At 44.5% G+C, this 16,224-nt stretch overlaps 1 protein-coding gene across 1 annotated transcript in view; it reads left to right on the top strand.

Moving 5' to 3' along the window:
- CLSTN2 (calsyntenin 2) overlaps positions 1 to 16,224 on the top strand; it is a 613,123-nt gene that overhangs the window by 36,896 nt on the left and 560,003 nt on the right. The gene's annotated exons all lie outside the window — the stretch shown is intronic.

Raw genomic sequence — 16,224 nt, 5'->3', positions numbered from 1 at the left:
GATGGGTCCCTCTTTATTCTTTCAGGCCTCCTAAGAGCATTTCATTGGTCTGCCCTTCCCCTAAGCTGCAGGCAGGGGCTGCTTGCCAAAGGAAGTAATGGTGTTATTATGAGCATCTCTCTGAGGAGATGAATTCTTTCTAAGTTCTATGTCTAGAGGATAAGAAAAAGCATGGGGTGTGGATCCCCACAGCAGGCTGCTCATTAAGCTCTGTTGCTGCTGACAGCACCACCCAGCTCCTTCTCAGGGTCTTGCTTTCTCATCAGTAAAATGAGGGTGATGTCTATTACTTGAAGGCTTGTGAGGATTCCATGAGATCTCTATGAAAGTTCGCAGCAGATGCCACAGTCCATAGCCAGCACTCAGTAAATCATGGTCACTTCTCACAGTGAGGGGGATGCGTGAGGTGGAATGTAGGGTGCAGCGCTGGTGGCACGTGGCACTGCCTCAGTCCAGGACCAAGAGTGTGAGGATTGGAGAACCGTTGCTTTCTCCTGCCTTGGCCCACAGTTGGCCCTCAGCAGTGTTTGTTGAATGAATGACTGGGTGGGTGGACGAATGAATGAATGAAAAAAAACAGAACTGCCACTCAATTATTTTTAGCTAGGAATTTTGTCTGTGCATCTGTCTTTATTGTTAGAAATTAATTGCTCCTTTAGTCTACCTTGAAAGTAAAAAGGATTCCTGTGAAGTTTTATATACGAGTGACCTGTCTGGAGTCCGGTTCTCAGTGAGGCTGGTAGGAGAGGGAACCTGCCCTTGTTCAGCACTCACTGTGAGCTGGGCGCTAAGTACTTTACTGATGTACATGAGGGGCAAGGTGTTGATGCCAGGGGCCCGTGACCCAGAGGGCTGTAGCCCTGAGGTAGCCCCTGGCAGGGTGTGGTCTGCCAGGAGCCATCCCCCTGGCTAAGTTTCTTTCATCATTGAAGGGCCACATCTCTCTGACTGGCTTGGAAAGAAGTATGTGGCCAAGCAGAGTTCCAGCTACAGCCTCTTTAGTAGTTGGCTCAGATTAGTGACTTGGACTTAGAAACTCAGCTGAGGACTGGAGGATCATCTCAGATGATGGCTACAAGAGGTGAGAGGTTGGTGGTGGTGGGGGGTGTCTTTCTGACCTAAAGGCATGACATTGGGAGAACTAGAGTGGAGGGGCAGGATTTATCCTCAGGAACAAGAGGCTGTCAGCTGGTCTGAAACACCTGAGGTTGGGCTATGGGGCAGAGGGGAGCTGGGAACTTGGGGCCTGAATGTGTCTGGCATTTTCAGGAAGCTGATGTGGCCTGTTCTTACAGGTTTCTGGGAAAGGATGGGGACTGTGGTTATGTCATGAGGAAGAGCTTAGCATGGAATTTGTGAAGTCTGGTGCTGAGATTGGGGTAGAAGCCACTGAATGATTCATTACACCCCTGTCTTTGTTGTTCCTGTCCCAAATGGCCGGTTTTGTAGATCTTTCCAAGCCCAGGGTACTGTAAGCCTGAGAGAAAGCAATTTGATATAAATGTTCTGGAGGAACCTTGCTATGACAGGGTGAAGCTGCAGGTGTGGGGCCTCAGGGTGAGACCACCTGTTCGATGAGAACCAGTTTGGGAATGGGAGCCATGGGGCAAGTACTAAAATCTCTGGTGCTTTGGACTCAACCAAGACACCCTAGGCTGTGAGACTCTCTCCCTGCAGTTCGGCCCATATCTAGATGGGGCCCCATCTATGTTGTTAGCTCTCCTACTCCGGGGAGAGTGATATCCCAGGCCGATTACCCTGCTCCTTCTGCTTCCCCAGAGGCCACTGTGTGATCTCCCGAGAGTCCTGCAAAGGGAAGGTAGGGTGTTCCTGGAGGAGTAGCAATATCCCTTAGGGAGCTGCATTGGCCGAATTTACATTTGTGCTAAATGTGTTACAGCCTGTGTCGCACTGAGTAAATTGAAATTGGGCAGGAGGGTTTTTAACCAATTTATCCATCCAAGTAAACCCGTTAAGAGGTAGAAATGAGCTCTTATGGGGATAATAGCCATAGGAAAACAAAGTACAATAATACTCTTCTCTTTCCAAATTATGTATAAAATCAATTGCCGGTTCCCTGCTAACGAGCCTAATGTCTTGTGCTATAGTGTATTTCAAGAAACCAGGCCTGAGTGGTGTTGTCATGCTGGCAGCCCTCTGGCCCATACAGAGGTCTCAGATATTTGTCTTAGAGATATGAGCTGAGGGGGTGGGGTGCGCCGTTGCATAGGTTCAGCTGGGTGGTAATGGTATGGCCTAAGAGTGGGGCCTTAAGGAGAAGTTAGGGTGCTCCTTTACCTTGAGCATATGCAGGGCACAGCTCATGCTTTATCTCATTTAATCCCTAGGACACTGTTACTCTGCAGAGTTGGAAGCTGAAGCTCTGAGTGAGTTTCCTGAAATGCCTCTCAGTTGGTGAGAGAGAGCTTAGAGTGGTATCCTCATCTCTGGGTCTAGCTGTGAGAGCTGTAGCTTCCTAGATTCTTAATTGAAGATTGGGGTGGGGGGAGCTGGAACAGCCTCAAGAACTAGAGCAGGAGGGACAGGAGCAGGAGGAAGGCTGAGGGAGTCTCTGTTAGGCAGTACCTTGGCCAAAGGGGAGACTCAGCCCAGTGAGGTCCCTCAGGTGCTGGGATAGGGCTGCAGGAAGGCTGCTGGGTTTGTGCTTGGCTGTGCTCTCCTTCAAGGCAAACACTGTCTGTCATGGCCCACTGGCTCCTGAGAGCATGGAGTAGCTGCTTGTTGAATGTGAATGAATGAATGAATGAATGAATGAATCATATTGTTGTCCCTAGCATTAATTAGGACCATGGATAGAGGTCATTCAACTTAATCAGGATTAAGGGACTAAAGGGAGCCTGATAAAAATAAGCCTTAGAAGATCGTGATTGTAAGAAAGGACCTGTGGTATCTGACTCTTAGACACATGTGCTGAGGAGGGAAAGCCACAGGCTCCTGGAAACAATTTCATGAAGGAGGCGAGTCCTGTTCATTCGTGTGTCCCAGCATCCAGGCCAGGCTGGCCCACAGGCTCAGTGTGTATGTGTCCAGTGAATAGATGAATGAATGGGCCATTTCTCCATCACCTTTCTACACAGAATGCATCCTCAGATGGATTAGAATGGCCCCAGCGTCATGTGTGTGCACCCTTCTCCTTGGCCTCTAGGGCTCTGGCTCACTCATGGGCACAGTCATCACAACAGCAGCTACAGCACAGGAGCTGCCCTATTGAGTGCTTAGTGCATGTCAGGTGCTTGCCAGGGGCTTCCAACAGGAGGCAGGTACTCGGAGGCAGAGACTGAGGTTTAAGGGTAGCACTGACTTGACTTTTCTGTGGCGGGAGTTCCAGTGAAAAGGCTGAAGAATACAACTAACCAAATTACTATGACCCCTGTGTGTAAATCGCTGATGCCTCAGAAGCTACCCAAGACTGTCACCAAATACTTCAGCAGAACAGCCATAGCCAGCCAAACACCCTGGAAACTTCGGAAAGAGCCTGTTCTGCTACCCTAGGGTAAGCAATCTCTTGTGTGACTGTACCCTTGGTTCCTGGCCCCTGGTCCCCTTGTCTGGGGCCACCCAGGGATTAAGGCTCAGTTAAGATGGGCAGAGCTATCTACTTTTGCCACAAGTCTGAGTATTAAGATGAAAATTACTAGCATCTGCTACTTTTTTTTTTAAAGATTTATTTATTTATTCACGAGAGACACACAAAGAGAGAGAGAGGCAGAGACACATGCAGAGGGAGAAGGAGGCTCCATGCAGGGAGCCTGATGTGGGACTCGATCCCTGATCTCCAGGATCAGGCCCTGGGCTGAAGGCGGTGCTAAACCGCCAAGCCACCCGGGCTGCCCTGCATCTGCCACTTTAAGGGAGCGGCTGCTGTGCTTCAGGCCCTGTGACAGGTGCTGCACATGTGGACTCTCACAGAATCCTTAACACAATGCAGGGAGTACGTATGTACCGCTCTCCTTGGTGTGCAGGTGAAGGAAACTGAGGCTCAGAGGGCTTAAATAACTTGTCCAAGGCCGCTTGGCCAATAATGATAGAGCCAGGTTTCAAATTTCAAATGGAGTCTGCTTGAGCCCGAAGTCCTACCTTTTCCACCTACCCCCACCCCAGTGTGCCGAGCACAGTGATATGATACTGGCTCAGAAGATAGAACAATGGTCCTGGGTCCTGGCTCAGCGTGTAGCCTGTCTTGGACAAGTCATCTTACCTTGCACATCTGTGATAGGTGCTAAATATGGTGAGGGTTGATGCCCTGGGGGTGTTCATGTAATGCTATGTGGGTATTGATGTGAGCGTATGTGTGTGTATGTGTGCATGCACACACATGTGTACACTGGCAAGCTACAGACCTCCAAACCTCCTCGGCAATCATACTTTCTAGAAGGAAAATATGCAGTCTGCTCCTTTGGAGAGACCTCCACTAATGAAGTGCCCGCCCCTTCCATCTGCTTCCTCTTCCTGCTCCAGCCAGTTGCCATCTGGGCCCTCGGCCCTGGGATGGACCAGCAGCCACTTGCAAATAAGAATCAGTGGGCAGGAAAAGAGAAAACCTTAAACCTTTCTGGGCCTGCCCGGTAGGCAGCAATAACATTTGATTTATAGGTGAGAGGGAGTCAGTGCTATTCTGCTATTTTCTCGAATCTTCCTGGCTCCTTATCTGATCGCTCATGCCCACCCTATCGGTTCACTAAAGTCTTGAGCAGTGCCTCACAGCCCCATGGGCCAGCCAACTGATGGTTTGGCATGATAAGAGACAGATTGACCAGGAAGGGCCACTGAGAATTCCAGTGCATGATGGGGAAGCCTCCAACAAGTGGGGATGATCTTGCCAAGCATCCATGGGCTCTGCCTCCCTAAGATCTCCTGAGTCTTACTAGCCTGCCTCTCTCTTCTCTTGTTCCCTCCATGGTCCCAGACTGTTTTTGAGTAAAGTGACAGCACTGACTATGAACAATGTCAACTAGTGTGGATTTTAATACCTTTTCCCCTCACCTGAGTCTCCGTGGACCCTGATAGATTAAGTATTCCAGTGTCAGGATTACTGGGTTTCTGCTGACATCATTCTGATTCACATGCTTTGCAAGATTTGAGGCTCTTCCCTTATACTGACATTTTACCAGGTCTGTTTGGCCTGCAGGGTAGGAGCAATGCCCCAGACCAAGCAATATGGGCACTGCAGAAAAGCCACTGCAGCCATGCAACAGACCTGCTGGTGCTTCTGTATACTGGCCCAGGCAGAGGTCAATCACATTAGTTTTTATCCTTCCCCTGCTGAGGAAAATAGAGCTTTGGAATTGAGGTTATTTACCCATGTTCTCTGCTCAGCATGTTCTTAATATTTCTCTTGCTGGCCTATTTCTGCGACACGTGGTGACAGGGGAAGGCATTTAGGTATTTCTCATTTTGGCAGTAAGAGGGGGCCAGTTCTGAGGAAGGTCCCCCCAAACAGTGGCGTCAGCTTCTGGGGAATGCTTTGTTGAGTTCAAACACCAGAGAAAAGGCTTGTGCAAGGTAGGGAGGACCAAAAGGGACATTTTGTCTTAGCAGAACTAGGAAGCAGAGAATAGCAAAAGATCCTTTGAACTCATCTGTTCAATAGTTCAAAAACACTTGAGTTTAACAAAAGCAAGTACCTGCTGTCGTCAGGCGCTACACTAGGCCTTTCTTAACCTTACTCGTTCTGTAACTCTTTTTACATGGGATAGTTCTAAATTTGTTTTTGAAATATTGCTCTGGGGATAATAGTTCCTTTCTGCCTAAAAACTCTCTGATAGTGCACGGGGCATAGAGAGTTAGAATGACTACATACACTTGAAGTTTATAGGTTTAGATTCTGTTCCATTACTTATATTGTTTCTGCACAACGCACAGGGAACAAGACAGACAGAAATCAAGATGATTATTAAAGTTTGAAAACACAAAACACTGTAAAGAGGAAGGTGACTAAGGCATTTGTGTGACTTAGATGTGAGTGACATTTACATAATCATAGCCATGTCAACACTGAATGCGCTAACCAGATGTAACATAGCTAACTATTGAAAGGACTGGGGGTTGTGTGTGGGTGTGTGTGCGTGTGGGTGTATTTATGCATGAACGTGTGCATGCATGCCTATGTGAAGGTGTGTGTTTATGTGTGTATATACATGTATGTGTACAAAGGTGTGTGTGTGTGTGTGTGCATGTGTGTATGTGTGCTTAGATATATGGAGGGGAGAGAGAACAAGAGCTAAATCCTCGTCTTCCCAAGTGAAAAGTCAATAGATAATGCTGGAGGTGAAAAATGAGGTAGCAGCACAAACCTGTTTATTTAGAGATACAGAGGTAAATAATTAAAGAACCATCTAATACAGTTAAAAGCAGTTGCCTCTGGGAAGTGGGAAATGGGGCACAGGGAAGATTCAGGATAGCTGCTATTTTTTGTAACAAGCCCTGTAGAACTATTTGATTCTTCTAACTATGTGTATGTAGAACTTTGATAAAAAGTAGTCACAGATTTTAAGGAAAGGATAATATTAAAAAGTGGATATGTAATACCAAGTGGATCCCTCTGCTCCCGCCCCAGGGTGTCTATGCCCGCTTCGGCGGCCTACCTTCCAGAGCTGTGAGCGCTTGACCTCTGACTCTGAGGCCCAAGCAACAGTGGCCTCTGATCTGCGACAATGGACCAAGGCTACAGGCCAGTCTGCGCTGACTGCTGGACTCCTGTGTCCTCTGTGAGGGGCTTAGTAGCAGTGATTCCTGCCCAGCACAGCAGAGCCCCTGAGATTTGTCACAAGTTCACTGAGGGTGTCCAGGGTGGATATGGGACAGTCCTATTGTCATTTGCCCTTTACATTTCCTTGCTCATGAAACTTAAAATAACTTTAGTCCATTTCTTTCTCGCATGCAAGTAGCTGAGATGACATTCGTGTAGAGAGCTCCAGAGCAGGCTTCGTGCTTGCTTCTGTGAGGAATACCATTCTAATTTTTTTTAAATCAAGAGGACCTATTTGCTCTGCTTTCTACTGCATCGCCATCACTGCTATCATCATTGTCATCATTGGCTAGTATTTATTTCCCAAACTGAGCTCTTGGCTTCTCCCTCTCCAGCTCATCCTTCCTCTTCCCCGCTGACCCCCATTTCAGTTAGGGGCACTTCCATTCTCCCACTTGTTCAAGCCATCTTATAGTCATCTTTGACTCTTGTCAGTTTTTCTCACTCCAGTCCTCATCCACCAGGAAATCTTGTGAATTCTGCTTTGAAAATGCACCCATTGGTGGGAAGGTGAGCCGGCATAGTCACTGTGGAGAACAGTACCGTGGTTCCTCACAATGCTAAAAATGGAACTACCCAATGATCCAGCAATTGCACTGCTGGATTTTTACCCAAAGATGATAAAAATACAAAGAACACACTGACCGTCGTGGAGGGAAATGAGTGGGGGGGGGGGGGGGCTAAATGGGGGATGGGCATTAAGGAGGGCACTTGTTGTCATGAGCACTGGGTGTTGTATATAAGTGATAAATCACTGAATTCTATTCCTGAAACTGATACTGAACTGTATGTCAACTAACTAGAATTTAAGTGAAAAAAAAAAAAAAAAAAGAAAATGTATCCATAGTCTGTCCATTTCTCTCCCCAGACAGTCCCCGTCCTACCCTGGCCACCATTATCTCTCGCCTGGTTGACCGTAGTAGGCTCCTGATAGTTTCTCTGCTCCCCCTGGGCTCTACAGTTTAGAAAAGCAAATCTTAAACTCTGATGCCTTCCGGGGGCTCCTGCAGTAGAATTTAGTCTTCACAATGGTTAGCATGGTTCTACATGATCTGCCCACCTGTCTGGCCTCATTTCCCATCATTGTGACCCCAACTTCTCTGCTGCAGCCACACTGCCCTTCTTGTACTTCCTTGACCACTGCTCCTGCCTCAGGGCCTTTGTACTTGCTGTTCCCTGCTAGACTCTTCTCCCAGGTAGCCACATGCCTTGCTCCTTCATTTCATTGAGGTTGCCACTTAGATGTAAAGTCACCAGAAAAGCCTTTTCTGACTATCTTAGGTAAAATGGTTACCTGTCTTCCCCTGCATATCACTGTCTGTCCCCTTCTGCTTTATATTTCTTCATAGCACTTGACATTTCTACACTGTATTATACATGTGTTTATCTTCCCCTTTAGACTGTAATTTCCACAAGAGCATTTGTCATTTTGATCCCCATGTATCCATAGCCCCAGAACAGTGCCATCACATTTGTAGGCACCTGGGAGATATTGCCGAATGTCCCAGTGAATGAATTCTGCTTCCACGCGCTTCCAGCGACTATGCAGAGACACTGGACTTGTGCCTGCATCAGCTTTGTCACGCCCATGGAGGGTTATGTGACCACAGGGAGTGGCCCATACTGACTTCCAGCAGGAATTGTGGAGGTAGCGTACCGCCTGCCTTCTTAGTTCCCTCTTATAACTCTTGCCTGGAAGGCTGGAATGAATGGTGTGTGGCATGGAGGGGGGTGGGGCAGAGAACAGAGCAGTGAATTCCCTGCAGTTAGGAAACTTTTATGTGTGTGTTTGATTGGGCAGATCAAAGCGACCTCTGTCTACGGGTCACCTGTACATATTTGAGTTACTAATGTATCTCAGTGGTATCATCTCTTTCTCTCAGCCTCTTGGAAAATGTCATCCTTTCAACTGACTTTTTGAGAAGATTTGGCACTGTGCATGGGGAGTGATACAGCCTCCACCCCCAGATTGCCCTCTGTGCAAATGTAGCGATATTTGACAAATATTTTTGAGCATCTGCTGTATTCTTAGCTCTGTACTAGGCAATAGGGATACAGATGGAACATTAGCCCTGGAGTTTAGGTCTCTCCTCGGGGGCAAGGGTGACCCACGGCAAAGAGCATATGTCTTTGTGGGCAGTGGTGCCCTTTGAAAGTATAGGCCTCTCGTGTCGCTTTTGTCATTGCCCATGCTTCAAGATGGCTATGCCAGACTTCCATTACTTGGACTTTCTTCTTCGACAAATGGAATACCAGACATTAATTAAATGTCAATGACTATTCCTGCCAGCTCAATTTTCTGGCTCTATCTAATTAGAATTAAATGGTGAGAGAGGTTAGGCAGACTAAATCAAAGGAACAGAAAGAGTTCAGGCTTCCAGACTGTGTCCCTGCATTGCTAAATCAATTTCAATTAGTTGTGTAAAGCTGTCTGGCTGCCGTGGGAAGCAAGATGGTTGCCTTCTCCAAGATAATCTTTGTTCTTCCCACTAACTGCCTTGCTTTGGAGCCACCCCGTGGCTCTGGGAGTACCTGCCTCCCTTGGGCTCTCGGTGTATGATACACAAATGCAAAGGTAGGTTTCCAGGGAGAGACTCACAAGTGGAAGAGGCAATTCTGTCTTTTTCCAAGGCTCCACCCTGGCTCCTCCCTCTCCTGCTGGTCAGTATCTACCCTCAGTATTCAAGCATGGCTGGTAGGTGAGTCATCATGATTTGTGCATTCCCTTCCTTCTGTTGGCAGAGCGAGGAAGAGTAGGCCTAAGAGATGAGGAACTTACTAATTCAGCCAATAATAATTTATTTGCTGTTTGGGAGAAGCCAAATGCACTGTGGGCAGCTTTCACAACCAAATTAAGTGTTCATCAGCAAATTAAAATATGCTACAAATTTCTTGTGTGCCTGTTTGTTTCTGGTTAAATTTTTGGGTTTTTTTTTTCCCAGATATTATCGTACTATTAATGTATTTTTAGATTACAGGTGAACCAATGAACTTATCACATACTTCAATGGTACTTTAAAGAAGTCTTCCAGTATTTATTTTTTTATTTATTTTATTTATTTTATTTTTTAATTTTTTTTATTTTTATTTATTTATGATAGTCACAGAGAGAGAAAGAGAGGCAGAGACACAGGCAGAGGGAGAAGCAGGCTCCATGCACCGGGAGCCCGATGTGGGATTCGATCCCGGGTCTCCAGGATCGCGCCCTGGGCCAAAGGCAGGCGCCAAACCGCTGTGCCACCCAGGGATCCCTGTCTTCCAGTATTTTTAATATGTTTATACTTGTGAGTGATAGTATATCATATTAAAATGCCTTACTTTTTTTTTTTTTTTTTAGTTAAAAAGTTCTCATGGGTTTCTAAGTGAATGTAATGCCCTTGGCATTAACATGCTTCTCTGGGGGCTTAATTTTTGGTGATAATTGTTGATAGTTAGAAATGCTGGGTCTTTGACAATGCTTGGAGAGGCTTTTTTGTTTGGTATCTGCAATTTATAAACTTCCATAGATCTATGAAAGCTTGCACCAGGGTAAAGGCTTGCCAACTGTGTCCCACCACTAGGTGGGAGGATTCAGAACCATTCGTGAACAGAGGTCCATTCATAGTTTTGCAGTGTTGCTACTAAAAATCCTTCTGGGAAGTTATTTACATCATGGCTAAAGTCTAAAACTAGCTTTTGTTGCATTCTGAGAAGATGAAATGTGTATACATGAGCACAAGAGGAATCCTGAAGGACTCGATAAAAATTAATAGGAACTGGATATAACTAAATAATATTAAGTTGGCTAATGTTGATATTGGGCAGGTTCCAGATACTGATTCAAAGAAGAATATGTATCTTGATATCTATACACCAGTGGTCCATAATGAACAAAACTCCAAAGCAGTTTTTGATAGTTTAGAAACAAAGCCAACAAAAAAAAGCCCTCAGAGATTAGCTCTTTCCTATGTAGCATGTGTGTCTAATTGAGTACTTCCCCCCTAAAACTACTGGCGGGTCTTGGGGTTGGTGTTGGCATGTTTTCTCTGCATGCTTTGGTTGGTGAAACTTGATTATATGCGTGTTACTCACCTTTCATAAGCAGCTACTCATGTGGAAATCTGTTTACAGAGAGTGAACTAGAAAAAAAAAAAAGATGGGAAGGATGGTTTTTATCTGATTTAATATAATCTAACTGCATTAAAATCTTAATTAAAAAAGAAATTTTAAGCTGTGGGTCTCATCTGGAGAAATATGCCTGAGAGCACTGCTAAGAGAGAAACTCTTAATTCTTTTCTTAATTCACTATCATAACTTGGTTCACGTATTCCCCCAAAGGCTTTGAAGTAATCCCCTATTTTAACCTTACAGCCATGAGAATCCACATGCTACTATATTATGAACTTCAGTGATAGGAGGAATTATTGCATATTACTAAGACTGTTATCCATTGGATTTCTAAAAGAGAATTTTATGTGTAGAGCCTATTTTTATTAAATCTTTAAATACCCGTGTGATTTAAATTTCTTGGAGAATCAAGAGGTCACATTTTTCCTCACTGCATGATAGTATTAAACTGTATAATTATTTAATATGTAATATTTAATATATTTTAAAAGTCAACTTCCAGGTTATTTAGGAGATACTATGTATTTTCTTTTGTTTTGTGTAAAGTGTTTGGCATTTTAAATGGGAGCTTACCCAATCAGTGGCATGTTATTAACTTTGCATATTTGTAGTAACATGAAATTAAAATCCAGCCGTCTAACGCTTCTAAAATAATGAATACATAAAGCAGTATTATTTCTTAATCATTTGTAATTTGATTCAAACTTACCAAATGTACTCCTTTCATTACATTTCTCTTTTTCTCTCTTGGTTGTTCGTTAGAACCAAAAGTGAAACTTAGTGGAGTCAGTCCATAAATTGATCCATGTCTTTAATGAGCTGAGCAATGGGTTTTTTATAACAATGGTGTGGTCAAAATATTCCTCATGGGAGCTGAGTTGGAAAAAGGGGGAACTTGTAAGGAAACATGTTTGAGGGAGCAGTGGGGACCAGACACCCATTACATGGTAACTGAAGAGACTAGTGAATTCTACTCTTAGACAAAAACCCAAATTCTTACTCCAAGAACTATTCTCTAGGATGAACCATGGAGGCCATAGGTGATCAGTATCCCTCATGAACAAGGGTGGTGTCATCAGAGATGTTTCTTCAAGATAGTAGAGCATCATCCACCAGCAAGAGATATATCTGGTGGATGCTCTGCTCCTCTTGTCCCTCTACCCCATTCCTGGTGTCTGTGCTCACCATAGACAGTGTTCTCTGTTCACTGCCTATTCCAGTGGGCCCTTTATCATGCATCTATTCCTGGGCCTCTCAACAGCATTTAATACAAACGGCCACCTCTTCCTTCCTAGGCACCACCTTCTCTTCACTGCTGGGGCACCAGCCTCTCCATTCCTCCTTCCTCCCAAGTCGTGCTGTCTAATCACCTTTCCTCTGTCCACCTCCTCTGACCATTTCATGTGGTTTCCTCCGGCCCTGTTTAAGATGCTCTTCTCAGCAGCATTCCTTGCATCACTTCCTAGATAATTCCATCCAGCCCTGGGATGAAATGTCTTAAATACCATCGCAACAGGACTGTTTCCAGAAGCCGCACCTCTTACCTCAGGCTAGTATGTCCAAGTCTCTGCTTGAATTTCCACTTGGGTCCCAGCTGCGTATCTCAAAATTCAAAACATAACTCTCCTTTGCCTGTTCTCCATCCACAATCTGTGGCAAATCTTTTCCTTCATACTTGCACCACATACTTACTCCAGCCAAAAAACTTTTCCTTACCTATGTTACATCCAAACCAGCAACGGTGTCCTCAGCTTTGTCTCCAAAGTGTGCCCATCTCCACTGCCACAATCAAGTATGGGTCACTGTTTGTCACTGTTGCCACATCACCTGTTACCTGCTCTCTTGCTTCTGCTTTCCCTGCCCTCCATAGGCAATTCTCCACTGAACAGAATTTTTTTTTTTTTACGACATATAAGACCATATCACATCCCTGCTTGAAAGTCTCCAGTAGCTCTTCACTGTACTCTGCCTGAAATCCAAACTCAGCTGTGATGTAGGAGGCTCACAAGAGCAGAGTAGATTGGACTAAGCCTCGCACTGCCACCACTGAGGAACTGACCATTTCTATCTAACTAAGGAATAAGATGAAAATGCTACAAATAAAGTGTAACAGAAATAGAGCTCTTTGAACTTTGTTCCTTATAAAACCTCACAGGTATTATTCCCAGCTTTACATCAGTGTTTGATAAATAGGCCTTCTGGGTTGTTCTCTAGGTAGAGATATCCATGGCTATGTACATCGTGAAACTCTGACATTGTAAAATTGTGTGCATGTGTGTTTATGTATTTGTGTTCTTATATGCATCATTTTTTTTCTTTCTGGAGAGAGAATCTATTGTTTTCATCAGCTTCTCAAAGAGGCCTGTAGCTGCCACTAAAATCACTTATTTAAATACAGTGCTTTACATACCATATCCTCTTTATCCATTCATCAATCAGTGTCTTGGCTATTGTAAATAATGCTGCAATAAACATAGGGGTGAAAAAAAAAACCATAGGGGTGCATGTATCTCTTTTAACTAGTGTTTTTGTATCCTCTGGGTAAATACCCAGTAGTGCGATTGCTGAATCTTTGGTAGCTCTATTTTTAACTTTTTGAGGAACCTCCATACTGTTTTCCACAGCCAGTTTGCATCCCCACCAATAGTGCATGAGTGTTCCTTTCCCCTCACATCTTCGCCAACACCTGTTGTTTTTTGTGTTGTTGATTTTAGCCATTATGATAGGTATACAGTAGAATATTATTAAGCCATAAAAAATGAAATCTTGCTACTTATCATATATAATGACAAGTGAAATCAATCAGAGAAAGACAAATACCATATGATTTCGCTCATATATGGAATTTAAGAAACAAAACAAAGGGAAAAAAAGAGAAAGACAAATCAAGAAACAGACTCTTAATTATAGAAAACAAAGTGATATTTAAGAGAAGGGAGGTGGGGGGGTTGGGTGAAATAGATGATGGGGACTGAGGAGGGTGCTTACTGTGATGAGCACCGGGTGATGTATGGAAGTGCTGAATAACTATATTGTACACCTGAAACTAATATTATACTGTGTGTTAACTATCTGGAACTAAAATAAAAATAATAAATAAATAAATATAGTGTTTTAGGGATAAAGCTGAGGAAAGAATGTAATGACTCTTGGTTGCTGAGATTCCTTTGAGGTCTCTGTTGAGGGCCTTGTTGCCATGAGGTCCTGTTCCTATTATCCAAACTAGCACTGTAGCAGTGGGACTTCCTTTGACGATGGCAGTGTTCTGTGTCTGTGCCATTGGGGATGGTAGCTGCTAGCAACATGTACACTTTAAATGTAACCAGTGTGACTGAGGAACCGAATTTTAAAACTGTATCTAATTTTAATTAATTTAAATGGAAATATGGAAATAGCTACACATAGTCCATGTCTACTGCATTGGACAACACAAACTCCAGTCGTTGTCTGCGTGTGGTAGGCATTAGTTAATTATTCCCGATGCTGTGTAGCACATCAGAGCTTTCCAGGCTCCCCCACATCTCTTCTCCCACGTCATCCTAATCCTGGGAGGGAGATTGAGCATGTTTTCCTCTAAAGTATTACTGAGAAAACATGGGCATGTTTGCACAATTTGTCTGGGTTTCTAGGAATGGAACTGAGTATGTATAGAAAAAGTTCCAGGATGTACTGAAAATTTTAAGTTATTGCATGTGCATAAACCTTCACCACAAAGGTTTTGTTGTGAATCATTACTGTAATTAATAATGATAACAGCTACCTTTTATTGCATGTCTTCATTGTGTGCTTCTCTGCTCCTAGATACTGTGCTCTGTTATCCCTTACTTCTGTCCCCGTCCCTTGAGGGAGTGTGATTCAGTTCCAGAGAGGCTCAGTATCTTGCTCACTGTAAGTGGCATCTACCCCTTGTTATCTGCACTCTTTCAGACAGCCCCTAGCCCAATACCCTTTCATTTGATGCAGTGTCCAGCATACTGTGGGGACAGGATCTATTCAGCCAACCCCCACAGCCCACCCTCTGAGGAGCACATTCAGCTTTCTGTCTGTCATGTCTCATAGTAGAGACTTTCTCTGGTTTCCCCGGCCCTTCAGCCCAGGCTATTCAGACCCTAACTTGAATTTTCTCTGTTGCTCTGGGTGGGTCTCTACTAGCCCTACTTTTCTTTATGGATTGTGCATTCCTGTAGTGCTCCACCTTGCTCATCCCTGCAAGATGAGCAGAGATAGGCTCTTGATAGGTTCTTGCCTGGCTGTAAGGAGAGGTATGTCTCTCAGGATCCGCACAGCTCCGGCACCAGACCATGGAGCTCCAGAGAGCTGGGTTTGTCAGCAGCACCCACTGCACACTCTAGGGTTGATGGTGGTCTGATGTGACTGGGCCATATTTGAAAGGTGGCAGAAATGCCTAAGAAGCAGGTTTGGTATGAGGGCTGGGTATCCACAAGGCAAGCTACACTAGTGACTGTTCTTATGCACCCTCCTTGACTTAATGATGTTTTGTACGTATCTGTTATCTGGCTTGATGCTGTTTAAAAGATTTCTCCTTGGCATAGCAATCCTAAGAGGAGAAGGCACCCTTATTAATTTCAGTTTCTACATCTTTTGGAGAGTCAAATATTTTTAATAATCTAGTGAAAGCACACTGAAAGTATAACTGCCCTTTCCTTATACCATTATGTCATTTGAAAAGATGCTAAGCAATGACCATGCCCGGTTCTGGGTCCTTACAAACCGCTGGTGGCAGGGTGCTTTGGCAGGATATATCAACTGGTCGCAAAATGTTGATAACCCTGCGTTCAGTCATTAAAGTCACAGAAATTTACCCTAAGGAAGGAATATGAGAAAGGGGGAAGAACTTATATTTAAATAGCAGTTGTGGCCTAATCTATAATAGGAAACACTGGATGGCAAATGGAACCACTAAGAACAGGCAACACAGTGGCTGGCTGAGTTCATCCGTCCCAGATTTCAGCCTGACTTACAAATACTCCCACCTTTCCCGCCGCCATTCAGGACCTTTGCCAAAGGTTGCCTGTCATTATGTCATTTGTTCAGAGCTTATATTTTATAGGTAAGAGAGATATTTTTTTAAAAAAGATTGTATTTACTTATGAGAAACACACAGAGAGAGACAGAGACACAGTCAGAGGGAGAAGCAGGCTCCATGCACTGGGAGCCTAATGTGGGACTCAATCCTGGCACCCCGGGATCACACCCTGAGCCAAAGGCAGACACTCAGTCACTGAGCCACCCAGGTGTCTGTCCCATAGGTAAGAGAGATAGTAAATAGAGAAGGAAAAGTACTTTCTTAAACCTGTTTTTCTGTAGACCAACAAACAGCACAGGGA

This window comes from Canis lupus, chromosome 22 (assembly GCF_048164855.1).
Source record: "Canis lupus baileyi chromosome 22, mCanLup2.hap1, whole genome shotgun sequence".
Classification (NCBI taxonomy): Eukaryota; Metazoa; Chordata; class Mammalia; order Carnivora; family Canidae; genus Canis; species Canis lupus.
This window is presented reverse-complemented; position numbering and strand designations above follow the sequence as displayed.